At 55.8% G+C, this 13,075-nt stretch overlaps 1 protein-coding gene across 1 annotated transcript in view; it reads right to left on the reverse strand.

Annotated features, from left to right (window-relative positions):
* cep126 (centrosomal protein 126) overlaps positions 1–13,075 on the reverse strand; it is a 227,185-nt gene that overhangs the window by 8,921 nt on the left and 205,189 nt on the right. The gene's annotated exons all lie outside the window — the stretch shown is intronic.

Genomic DNA, 13,075 nt, shown 5'->3' on the forward strand with positions numbered 1-13,075 from the left:
GAGACTGAGATTAGGAGGGTACCAACCAGCCCACCTGAGACTGAGATTAGGAGGATACCTGACAGCCTACCTGAGACTGAGATTAGGAGGGTACCTGACAGCCTACTTGAGACTGAAATTAGGAGGGTACCTGACAGTCTGAGACTGAGATTAGGAGGGTACCTGACAGCCTACCTGAGACTGAGATTAGGAGGATACCTGACAGCCTACCTGAGACTGAGATTAGGAGGGTACAAACCAACCTATCTGAGACTGAGATTAGGAGGGTACAAACCAACATACCTGAGACTGAGATTAGGAGGGTACAAACCAACCTATCTGAGACTGAGATTAGGAGGGTACAAACCAACATACCTGAGACTGAGATTAGGAGGGTACAAACCAGCCTACCTGAGACAGCGATTAGGAGGGCACCTGACAGCCTGCCTGAGACTGAGATTAGGAGGGTACCAACCAGCCCACCTGAGACTGAGATTAGGAAGGTACCAACCAGCCCACCTGAGACTGGGATTAGGAGGGTACCTGACAGCCTGCCTGAGACTGAGATTAGGAGGGTACCTGAAATCCTACCTGAGACAGAGATTAGGAGGGTACCTGACATCCTACCTGAGAGCTTGCCAGAGTGTTTGAGGGGATCAGTTTGAGCAAGGCCAGATACAAAATCGCTAATCTTGGTCACATAATGAGTAGTTATTTGGGTTGGACGGTGATTTGTGCAATGCTGCAATGTGCCTGTCTGTATTCATGCACCTGAGACTGGGAGTGTAGAGGAAGGGAAGCCTGTACCTGAGACTGGGATGGTAGAGGAAGGGAAGCCTGTACCTGAGACTGGGAGGGTAGAGGAAGGGAAGCCTGTACCTGGGAGGGTAGAGGAAGGGAAGCCTGTACCTGTACCTGAGACTGGGATGGTAGAGGAAGGGAAGCCTGTACATGAGACTGGGAAGGTAGAGGAAGGGAAGCCTGTACCTGACACTGGGAGGGTAGAGGAAGGGAAGCCTGTACCTGGGAGGGTAGAGGAAGGGAAGCCTGTACCTGAGACTGGGATGGTAGAGGAAGGGAAGCCTGTACATGAGACTGGGAGGGTAGAGGAAGGGAAGCCTGTACCTGAGACTGGGAGTGTAGAGGAAGGGAAGCCTGTACCTGAGACTGAGAGGATAGAGGAAGGGAATCCTGTACCTGAGACTGGGAGGGTAGAGGAAGGGAAGCCTGTACCTGAGACTGTGAGGGTAGAGGAAGGGAAGCCTGTACATGAGACTGGGAGGGTAGAGGAAGGGAAGCCTGTACCTGAAATTGGGAGGGTAGAGGAAGGGAAGCCTGTACCTGAGACTGAGAGGATAGAGGAAGGGAATCCTGTACCTGAGACTGGGAGGGTAGAGGAAGGGAAGCCTGTACCTGAGACTGTGAGGGTAGAGGAAGGGAAGCCTGTACATGAGACTGGGAGGGTAGAGGAAGGGAAGCCTGTACCTGAAATTGGGAGGGTAGAGGAAGGGAAGCCTGTACCTGGGAGGGTAGAGGAAGGGAAGCCTGTACCTGAGACTGGGATGGTAGAGGAAGGGAAGCCTGTACATGAGACTGGGAGGGTAGAGGAAGGGAAGCCTGTACCTGAAATTGGGAGGGTAGAGGAAGGGAAGCCTGTACCTGGGAGGGTAGAGGAAGGGAAGCCTGTACCTGAGACTGGGATGGTAGAGGAAGGGAAGCATGTACATGAGACTGGGAGAGTAGAGGAAGGGAAGCCTGTACCTGAGACTGGGAGTGTAGAGGAAGGGAAGCCTGTACCTGAGACTGAGAGGATAGAGGAAGGGAATCCTGTACCTGAGACTGGGAGGGTAGAGGAAGGGAAGCCTGTACCTGAGACTGTGAGGGTAGAGGAAGGGAAGCCTGTACCTGAGACTGGGATGGTAGAGGAAGGGAAGCCTGAACCTGAGAGGGTAGAGGAAGGACAGAGGAAGGGAAGCCTGTACCTGAGACTGGGAGGGTAGAGGAAGGGAAGCCTGTACCTGAGACTGGGATGGTAGAGGAAGGGAAGCCTGTACCTGAGACTAGGATGGTAGAGGAAGGGAAGCCTGTACCTGAAATTGGGAGGGTAGAGGAAGGGAAGCCTGTACCTGGGAGGGTAGAGGAAGGGAAGCCTGTACCTGAGACTGGGATGGTAGAGGAAGGGAAGCCTGTACATGAGACTGGGAAGGTAGAGGAAGGGAAGCCTGTACCTGACACTGGGAGGGTAGAGGAAGGGAAGCCTGTACCTGGGAGGGTAGAGGAAGGGAAGCCTGTACCTGAGACTGGGATGGTAGAGGAAGGGAAGCCTGTACATGAGACTGGGAGGGTAGAGGAAGGGAAGCCTGTACCTGAGACTGGGAGTGTAGAGGAAGGGAAGCCTGTACCTGAGACTGAGAGGATAGAGGAAGGGAATCCTGTACCTGAGACTGGGAGGGTAGAGGAAGGGAAGCCTGTACCTGAGACTGTGAGGGTAGAGGAAGGGAAGCCTGTACATGAGACTGGGAGGGTAGAGGAAGGGAAGCCTGTACCTGAAATTGGGAGGGTAGAGGAAGGGAAGCCTGTACCTGGGAGGGTAGAGGAAGGGAAGCCTGTACCTGAGACTGGGATGGTAGAGGAAGGGAAGCCTGTACATGAGACTGGGAGGGTAGAGGAAGGGAAGCCTGTACCTGAGACTGGGAGTGTAGAGGAAGGGAAGCCTGTACCTGAGACTGAGAGGATAGAGGAAGGGAATCCTGTACCTGAGACTGGGAGGGTAGAGGAAGGGAAGCCTGTACCTGAGACTGTGAGGGTAGAGGAAGGGAAGCCTGTACCTGAGACTGGGAGGGTAGAGGAAGGGAAGCCTGTACCTGAGAATGGGAGGGTAGAGGAAGGGAAGCCTGTACCTGAGACTGGGATGGTAGGGGAAGGGAAGCCTGTACCTGAGAATGGGAGGGTAGAGGAAGGGAAGCCTGTACCTGAGACTGGGATGGTAGGGGAAGGGAAGCCTGTACCTGAGACTGGGAGGGTAGAGGAAGGGAAGCCTGTACCTGAGACTGGGATGGTAGAGGAAGGGAAGCCTGTACCTGGCAGGGTTGAGGAAGGGAAACCTGTACCTGAGACTGGGATGGTAGAGGAAGGGAAGCCTGTACCTGAGACTGGGAGGGTATAGGAAGGGAAGCCTGTACCTGAGACTGGGAGTGTAGAGGAAGGGAAGCCTGTACCTGAGACTGGTAGGATAGAGGAAGGGAAGCCTGTACTTGAGACTGGGAGGGTAGAGGAAGGGAAGCCTGTACCTGAGACTGTGAGGGTAGAGGAAGGGAAGCCTGTACCTGAGACTGGGAGGGTAGAGGAAGGGAAGCCTGTACCTGAGACTGGGATGGTAGAGGAAGGGAAGCCTGTACCTGAGACTGGGATGGTAGAGGAAGGGAAGCCTGTACCTGAGACTGGGATGGTAGAGGAAGGGAAGTCTGTACCTGAGACTGGGATGGTAGAGGAAGGGAAGCCTGTACCTGAGACTGGGATGGTAGAGGAAGGGAAGCCTGTACCTGAGACTGGGATGGTAGAGGAAGGGAAGCCTGTACCTGGCAGGGTTGAGGAAGGGAAACCTGTACCTGAGACTGGGATGGTAGAGGAAGGGAAGCCTGTACCTGAGACTGGGAGGGTATAGGAAGGGAAGCCTGTACCTGAGACTGGGAGTGTAGAGGAAGGGAAGCCTGTACCTGAGACTGGTAGGATAGAGGAAGGGAAGCCTGTACTTGAGACTGGGAGGGTAGAGGAAGGGAAGCCTGTACCAGAGACTGTGAGGGTAGAGGAAGGGAAGCCTGTACCTGAGACTGGGAGGGTAGAGGAAGGGAAGCCTGTACCTGAGACTGGGATGGTAGAGGAAGGGAAGCCTGTACCTGAGACTGGGATGGTAGAGGAAGGGAAGCCTGTACCTGAGACTGGGATGGTAGAGGAAGGGAAGTCTGTACCTGAGACTGGGATGGTAGAGGAAGGGAAGCCTGTACCTGAGACTGGGATGGTAGAGGAAGGGAAGCCTGTACCTGAGACTGGGATGGTAGAGGAAGGGAAGCCTGTACCTGGCAGGGTTGAGGAAGGGAAACCTGTACCTGAGACTGGGATGGTAGAGGAAGGGAAGCCTGTACCTGAGACTGGGAGGGTATAGGAAGGGAAGCCTGTACCTGAGACTGGGAGTGTAGAGCAAGGGAAGCCTGTACCTGAGACTGGTAGGATAGAGGAAGGGAAGCCTGTACTTGAGACTGGGAGGGTAGAGGAAGGGAAGCCTGTACCTGAGACTGTGAGGGTAGAGGAAGGGAAGCCTGTACCTGAGACTGGGAGGGTAGAGGAAGGGAAGCCTGTACCTGAGACTGGGATGGTAGAGGAAGGGAAGCCTGTACCTGAGACTGGGATGGTAGAGGAAGGGAAGCCTGTACCTGAGACTGGGATGGTAGAGGAAGGGAAGTCTGTACCTGAGACTGGGATGGTAGAGGAAGGGAAGCCTGTACCTGAGACTGGGATGGTAGAGGAAGGGAAGCCTGAACCTGAGACTGGGAGGGTAGAGGAAGGACAGAGGAAGGGAAGCCTGTACCTGAGACTGGGAGGATAGAGGAAGGGAAGCCTGTACCTGAGACTGGGATGGTAGAGGAAGGGAAGCCTGTACCTGAGACTGGGATGGTAGAGGAAGGGAAGCCTGTACCTGACACTGGGAGGGGAGAGGAAGGGAAGCCTGTACCTGAGACTGGGAGGGTAGAGGAAGGGAAGCCTGTACCTGGGAGGGTAGAGGAAGGGAAGCCTGTACCCGAGACTGGGATGGTAGAGGAAGGGAAGCCTGTACCTGAGACTGGGAGGGTAGAGGAAGGGAAGCCTGTACCTGGGAGGGTAGAGGAAGGGAAGCCTGTACCCGAGACTGGGATGGTAGAGGAAGGGAAGCCTGTACCTGAGACTGGGAGGGTAGAGGAAGGGAAGCCTGTACCTGAGACTGTGAGGGTAGAGGAAGGGAAGCCTGTACCTGAGACTGGGAGGGTAGAGGAAGGGAAGCCTGTACCTGAGACTGGGAGGGTAGAGGAAGGGAAGCCTGTACCTGAGACTGGGATGGTAGAGGAAGGGAAGCCTGTACCTGAGACTGGGATGGTAGAGGAAGGGAAGCCTGTACCTGAGACTGGGATGGTAGAGGAAGGGAAGCCTGTACCTGAGACTGGGATGGTAGAGGAAGAGAAGCCTGTACCTGAGACTGTGATGGTAGAGGACGGGAAGCCTGTACCTGAGACTGGGATGGTAGAGGAAGGGAAGCCTGAACCTGAGACTGGGAGGGTAGAGGAAGGGAAGCCTGTACCTGAGACTGGGAGGACAGAGGAAGGGAAGCCTGTACCTGAGACTGGGAGGATAGAGGAAGGGAAGCCTGTACCTGAGACTGGGATGGTAGAGGAAGGGAAGCCTGTACCTGAAACTGGGATGGTAGAGGAAGGGAAGCCTGTACCAGAGACTGGGATCGTAGAGGAAGGGAAGCCTGTACCTGAGACTGGGAGGGTAGAGGAAGGGAAGCCTGTACCTGGGAGGGTAGAGGAAGGGAAGCCTGAACCTGAGACTGGGATGGTAGAGGAAGGGAAGCCTGTACCTGAGACTGGGAGGATAGAGGAAGCGAAGCCGGTACCTGAGAATGGGAGGGTAGAGGAAGGGAAGCCTGTACCTGAGACTGGGAGGGAAGAGGAAGGGAAGCCTGTACCTGAGACTGGGAGGGTAGAGGAAGGGAAGCCTGTACCTGAGACTGGGATGGTAGAGGAAGGGAAGCCTGTACCTGGGAGGGTAGAGGAAGGGAAACCTGTACCCGAGACTGGGATGGTAGAGGAAGGGAAGCCTGTACCTGAGACTGGGATGGTAGAGGAAGGGAAGCCTGTACCTGGGACGGTAGAGGAAAGGAAGCCTGTACCTGAGACTGGGATGGTAGAGGAAGGGAAGCCGGTACCTGAGAATGGGAGGGTAGAGGAAGGGAAGCCTGTACCTGACACTGGGCGGGTAGAGGAAGGGAAGCCTGTACCTGAGACTGGGATGGTAGAGGAAGGGAAGCCTGTACCTGAGACTGGGATGGTAGAGGAAGAGAAGCCTGTACCTGGGAGGGTAGAGGAAGGGAAGCATGTACCTGAGACTGGGATGGTAGAGGAAGGGAAGCCTGTACCTGAGACTGGGATGGTAGAGGAAGGGAAGCCTGTACCTGAGACTGGGAGGGTAGAGGAAGGGAAGCCTGTACCTGAGACTGGGAGGATAGAGGAAGGGAAGCCTGTACCTGAGACTGGGATGGTAGAGGAAGGGAAGCCTGTACCTGAGACTGGGAGGGTAGAGGAAGGGAAGCCTGTACCTGAGACTGGGATGGTAGAGGAAGGGAAGCCTGTACCTGAGACTGGGATGGTAGAGGAAGGGAAGCCTGTACCTGAAATTGGGAGGGTAGAGGAAGGAAAGCCTGTACCTGGGAGGGTAGAGGAAGGGAAGCCTGTACCTGAGACTGGGATGGTAGAGGAAGGGAAGCCTGTACATGAGACTGGGAAGGTAGAGGAAGGGAAGCCTGTACCTGAAATTGGGAGGGTAGAGGAAGGGGAGCCTGTACCTGGGAGGGTAGAGGAAGGGAAGCCTGTACCTGAGACTGGGAGGGTAGAGGGAGGGAAGCCTGTACCTGAGACTGGGAGTGTAGAGGAAGGGAAGCCTGTACCTGAGACTGAGAGGATAGAGGAAGGGAATCCTGTACCTGAGACTCGGCGGGTAGAGGAAGGGAAGCATGTACCTGAGACTGGGATGGTAGAGGAAGCGAAGCCGGTACCTGAGAATGGGAGGGTAGAGGAAGGGAAGCCTGTACCTGAGACTGGGAGGGAAGAGGAAGGGAAGCCTGTACCTGAGACTGGCAGGGTAGAGGAAGGGAAGCCTGTACCTGAGACTGGGATGGTAGAGGAAGGGAAGCCTGTACCTGGGAGGGTAGAGGAAGGGAAGCCTGTACCCGAGACTGGGATGGTAGAGGAAGGGAAGCCTGTACCTGAGACTGGGATGGTAGAGGAAGGGAAGCCTGTACCTGGGAGGGTAGAGGAAGGGAAGCCTGAACCTGAGACTGGGATGGTAGAGGAAGGGAAGCCTGTACCTGAGACTGGGAGGATAGAGGAAGCGAAGCCGGTACCTGAGAATGGGAGGGTAGAGGAAGGGAAGCCTGTACCTGAGACTGGGAGGGAAGAGGAAGGGAAGCCTGTACCTGAGACTGGCAGGGTAGAGGAAGGGAAGCCTGTACCTGAGACTGGGATGGTAGAGGAAGGGAAGCCTGAACCTGGGAGGGTAGAGGAAGGGAAGCCTGTACCCGAGACTGGGATGGTAGAGGAAGGGAAGCCTGTACCTGAGACTGGGATGGTAGAGGAAGGGAAGCCTGTACCTGAGACTGGGATGGTAGAGGAAGGGAAGCCTGTACCTGAGACTGGGATGGTAGAGGAAGGGAAGCCTGTACCTGGGAGGGTAGAGGAAGGGAAGCCTGAACCTGAGACTGGGATGGTAGAGGAAGGGAAGCCTGTACCTGAGACTGGGAGGATAGAGGAAGCGAAGCCGGTACCTGAGAATGGGAGGGTAGAGGAAGGGAAGCCTGTACCTGAGACTGGGAGGGAAGAGGAAGGGAAGCCTGTACCTGAGACTGGCAGGGTAGAGGAAGGGAAGCCTGTACCTGAGACTGGGATGGTAGAGGAAGGGAAGCCTGTACCTGAGACTGGGATGGTAGAGGAAGGGAAGCCTGTACCTGAGGCTGGGATGGTAGAGGAAGAGAAGCCTGTACCTGAGACTGTGATGGTAGAGGATGGGAAGCTTGTACCTGAGACTGGGATGGTAGAGGAAGGGAAGCCTGAACCTGAGACTGGGAGGGTAGAGGAAGGGAAGCCTGTACCTGAGACTGGGAGGACAGAGGAAGGGAAGCCTGTACCTGAGACTGGGAGGATAGAGGAAGGGAAGCCTGTACCTGAGACTGGGATGGTAGAGGAAGGGAAGCCTGTACCTGAAACTGGGATGGTAGAGGAAGGGAAGCCTGTACCAGAGACTGGGATCGTAGAGGAAGGGAAGCCTGTACCTGAGACTGGGAGGGTAGAGGAAGGGAAGCCTGTACCTGGGAGGGTAGAGGAAGGGAAGCCTGAACCTGAGACTGGGATGGTAGAGGAAGGGAAGCCTGTACCTGAGACTGGGATGGTAGAGGAAGGGAAGCCTGTACCCGAGACTGGGATGGTAGAGGAAGGGAAGCCTGTACCTGAAATTGGGAGGGTAGAGGAAGGGGAGCCTGTACCTGGGAGGGTAGAGGGAGGGAAGCCTGTACCTGAGACTGGGAGTGTAGAGGAAGGGAAGCCTGTACCTGAGACTGAGAGGATAGAGGAAGGGAATCCTGTACCTGAGACTGGGCGGGTAGAGGAAGGGAAGCCTGTACCTGAGACTGGGATGGTAGAGGAAGCGAAGCCGGTACCTGAGAATGGGAGGGTAGAGGAAGGGAAGCCTGTACCTGAGACTGGGAGGGAAGAGGAAGGGAAGCCTGTACCTGAGACTGGCAGGGTAGAGGAAGGGAAGCCTGTACCTGAGACTGGGATGGTAGAGGAAGGGAAGCCTGTACCTGGGAGGGTAGAGGAAGGGAAGCCTGTACCCGAGACTGGGATGGTAGAGGAAGGGAAGCCTGTACCTGAGACTGGGATGGTAGAGGAAGGGAAGCCTGTACCTGGGAGGGTAGAGGAAGGGAAGCCTGAACCTGAGACTGGGATGGTAGAGGAAGGGAAGCCTGTACCTGAGACTGGGAGGATAGAGGAAGCGAAGCCGGTACCTGAGAATGGGAGGGTAGAGGAAGGGAAGCCTGTACCTGAGACTGGGAGGGAAGAGGAAGGGAAGCCTGTACCTGAGACTGGCAGGGTAGAGGAAGGGAAGCCTGTACCTGAGACTGGGATGGTAGAGGAAGAGAAGCCTGTACCTGGAAGGGTAGAGGAAGGGAAGCCTGTACCTGAGACTGGGATGGTAGAGGAAGGGAAGCCTGTACCTGAGACTGGGATGGTAGAGGAAGGGAAGCCTGTACCTGAGACTGGGAGGGTAGAGGAAGGGAAGCCTGTACCTGAGACTGGGATGGTAGAGGAAGGGAAGCCTGTACCTGAGACTAGGATGGTAGAGGAAGGGAAGCCTGTACCTGAAATTGGGAGGGTAGAGGAAGGGAAGCCTGTACCTGGGAGGGTAGAGGAAGGGAAGCCTGTACCTGAGACTGGGATGGTAGAGGAAGGGAAGCCTGTACATGAGACTGGGAAGGTAGAGGAAGGGAAGCCTGTACCTGACACTGGGAGGGTAGAGGAAGGGAAGCCTGTACCTGGGAGGGTAGAGGAAGGGAAGCCTGTACCTGAGACTGGGATGGTAGAGGAAGGGAAGCCTGTACATGAGACTGGGAGGGTAGAGGAAGGGAAGCCTGTACCTGAGACTGGGAGTGTAGAGGAAGGGAAGCCTGTACCTGAGACTGAGAGGATAGAGGAAGGGAATCCTGTACCTGAGACTGGGAGGGTAGAGGAAGGGAAGCCTGTACCTGAGACTGTGAGGGTAGAGGAAGGGAAGCCTGTACATGAGACTGGGAGGGTAGAGGAAGGGAAGCCTGTACCTGAAATTGGGAGGGTAGAGGAAGGGAAGCCTGTACCTGGGAGGGTAGAGGAAGGGAAGCCTGTACCTGAGACTGGGATGGTAGAGGAAGGGAAGCCTGTACATGAGACTGGGAGGGTAGAGGAAGGGAAGCCTGTACCTGAGACTGGGAGTGTAGAGGAAGGGAAGCCTGTACCTGAGACTGAGAGGATAGAGGAAGGGAATCCTGTACCTGAGACTGGGAGGGTAGAGGAAGGGAAGCCTGTACCTGAGACTGTGAGGGTAGAGGAAGGGAAGCCTGTACCTGAGACTGGGAGGGTAGAGGAAGGGAAGCCTGTACCTGAGAATGGGAGGGTAGAGGAAGGGAAGCCTGTACCTGAGACTGGGATGGTAGGGGAAGGGAAGCCTGTACCTGAGACTGGGAGGGTAGAGGAAGGGAAGCCTGTACCTGAGACTGGGATGGTAGAGGAAGGGAAGCCTGTACCTGGCAGGGTTGAGGAAGGGAAACCTGTACCTGAGACTGGGATGGTAGAGGAAGGGAAGCCTGTACCTGAGACTGGGAGGGTATAGGAAGGGAAGCCTGTACCTGAGACTGGGAGTGTAGAGGAAGGGAAGCCTGTACCTGAGACTGGTAGGATAGAGGAAGGGAAGCCTGTACTTGAGACTGGGAGGGTAGAGGAAGGGAAGCCTGTACCTGAGACTGTGAGGGTAGAGGAAGGGAAGCCTGTACCTGAGACTGGGAGGGTAGAGGAAGGGAAGCCTGTACCTGAGACTGGGATGGTAGAGGAAGGGAAGCCTGTACCTGAGACTGGGATGGTAGAGGAAGGGAAGCCTGTACCTGAGACTGGGATGGTAGAGGAAGGGAAGTCTGTACCTGAGACTGGGATGGTAGAGGAAGGGAAGCCTGTACCTGAGACTGGGATGGTAGAGGAAGGGAAGCCTGAACCTGAGACTGGGAGGGTAGAGGAAGGACAGAGGAAGGGAAGCCTGTACCTGAGACTGGGAGGATAGAGGAAGGGAAGCCTGTACCTGAGACTGGGATGGTAGAGGAAGGGAAGCCTGTACCTGAGACTGGGATGGTAGAGGAAGGGAAGCCTGTACCTGACACTGGGAGGGGAGAGGAAGGGAAGCCTGTACCTGAGACTGGGAGGGTAGAGGAAGGGAAGCCTGTACCTGGGAGGGTAGAGGAAGGGAAGCCTGTACCCGAGACTGGGATGGTAGAGGAAGGGAAGCCTGTACCTGAGACTGGGAGGGTAGAGGAAGGGAAGCCTGTACCTGAGACTGTGAGGGTAGAGGAAGGGAAGCCTGTACCTGAGACTGGGAGGGTAGAGGAAGGGAAGCCTGTACCTGAGACTGGGAGGGTAGAGGAAGGGAAGCCTGTACCTGAGACTGGGATGGTAGAGGAAGGGAAGCCTGTACCTGAGACTGGGATGGTAGAGGAAGGGAAGCCTGTACCTGAGACTGGGATGGTAGAGGAAGGGAAGCCTGTACCTGAGACTGGGATGGTAGAGGAAGAGAAGCCTGTACCTGAGACTGTGATGGTAGAGGACGGGAAGCCTGTACCTGAGACTGGGATGGTAGAGGAAGGGAAGCCTGAACCTGAGACTGGGAGGGTAGAGGAAGGGAAGCCTGTACCTGAGACTGGGAGGACAGAGGAAGGGAAGCCTGTACCTGAGACTGGGAGGATAGAGGAAGGGAAGCCTGTACCTGAGACTGGGATGGTAGAGGAAGGGAAGCCTGTACCTGAAACTGGGATGGTAGAGGAAGGGAAGCCTGTACCAGAGACTGGGATCGTAGAGGAAGGGAAGCCTGTACCTGAGACTGGGAGGGTAGAGGAAGGGAAGCCTGTACCTGGGAGGGTAGAGGAAGGGAAGCCTGAACCTGAGACTGGGATGGTAGAGGAAGGGAAGCCTGTACCTGAGACTGGGAGGATAGAGGAAGCGAAGCCGGTACCTGAGAATGGGAGGGTAGAGGAAGGGAAGCCTGTACCTGAGACTGGGAGGGAAGAGGAAGGGAAGCCTGTACCTGAGACTGGCAGGGTAGAGGAAGAGAAGCCTGTACCTGAGACTGGGATGGTAGAGGAAGGGAAGCCTGTACCTGGGAGGGTAGAGGAAGGGAAACCTGTACCCGAGACTGGGATGGTAGAGGAAGGGAAGCCTGTACCTGAGACTGGGATGGTAGAGGAAGGGAAGCCTGTACCTGGGACGGTAGAGGAAAGGAAGCCTGTACCTGAGACTGGGATGGTAGAGGAAGGGAAGCCGGTACCTGAGAATGGGAGGGTAGAGGAAGGGAAGCCTGTACCTGACACTGGGCGGGTAGAGGAAGGGAAGCCTGTACCTGAGACTGGGATGGTAGAGGAAGGGAAGCCTGTACCTGAGACTGGGATGGTAGAGGAAGAGAAGCCTGTACCTGGGAGGGTAGAGGAAGGGAAGCCTGTACCTGAGACTGGGATGGTAGAGGAAGGGAAGCCTGTACCTGAGACTGGGATGGTAGAGGAAGGGAAGCCTGTACCTAAGACTGGGAGGGTAGAGGAAGGGAAGCCTGTACCTGAGACTGGGAGGATAGAGGAAGGGAAGCCTGTACCTGAGACTGGGATGGTAGAGGAAGGGAAGCCTGTACCTGAGACTGGGAGGGTAGAGGAAGGGAAGCCTGTACCTGGGACGGTAGAGGAAAGGAAGCCTGTACCTGAGACTGGGATGGTAGAGGAAGGGAAGCCGGTACCTGAGAATGGGAGGGTAGAGGAAGGGAAGCCTGTACCTGACACTGGGCGGGTAGAGGAAGGGAAGCCTGTACCTGAGACTGGGATGGTAGAGGAAGGGAAGCCTGTACCTGAGACTGGGATGGTAGAGGAAGAGAAGCCTGTACCTGGGAGGGTAGAGGAAGGGAAGCCTGTACCTGAGACTGGGATGGTAGAGGAAGGGAAGCCTGTACCTGAGACTGGGATGGTAGAGGAAGGGAAGCCTGTACCTAAGACTGGGAGGGTAGAGGAAGGGAAGCCTGTACCTGAGACTGGGAGGATAGAGGAAGGGAAGCCTGTACCTGAGACTGGGATGGTAGAGGAAGGGAAGCCTGTACCTGAGACTGGGAGGGTAGAGGAAGGGAAGCCTGTACCTGAGACTGGGATGGTAGAGGAAGGGAAGCCTGTACCTGAGACTGGGATGGTAGAGGAAGGGAAGCCTGTACCTGAAATTGGGAGGGTAGAGGAAGGAAAGCCTGTACCTGGGAGGGTAGAGGAAGGGAAGCCTGTACCTGAGACTGGGATGGTAGAGGAAGGGAAGCCTGTACATGAGACTGGGAAGGTAGAGGAAGGGAAGCCTGTACCTGAAATTGGGAGGGTAGAGGAAGGGGAGCCTGTACCTGGGAGGGTAGAGGAAGGGAAGCCTGTACCTGAGACTGGGAGGGTAGAGGGAGGGAAGCCTGTACCTGAGACTGGGAGTGTAGAGGAAGGGAAGCCTGTACCTGAGACTGAGAGGATAGAGGAAGGGAATCCTGTACCTGA

The sequence above is a fragment of the Oncorhynchus mykiss genome, chromosome 27 (assembly GCF_057628025.1).
Source record: "Oncorhynchus mykiss isolate SJ-2025 chromosome 27, ASM5762802v1, whole genome shotgun sequence".
Taxonomy (NCBI): Eukaryota; Metazoa; Chordata; class Actinopteri; order Salmoniformes; family Salmonidae; genus Oncorhynchus; species Oncorhynchus mykiss.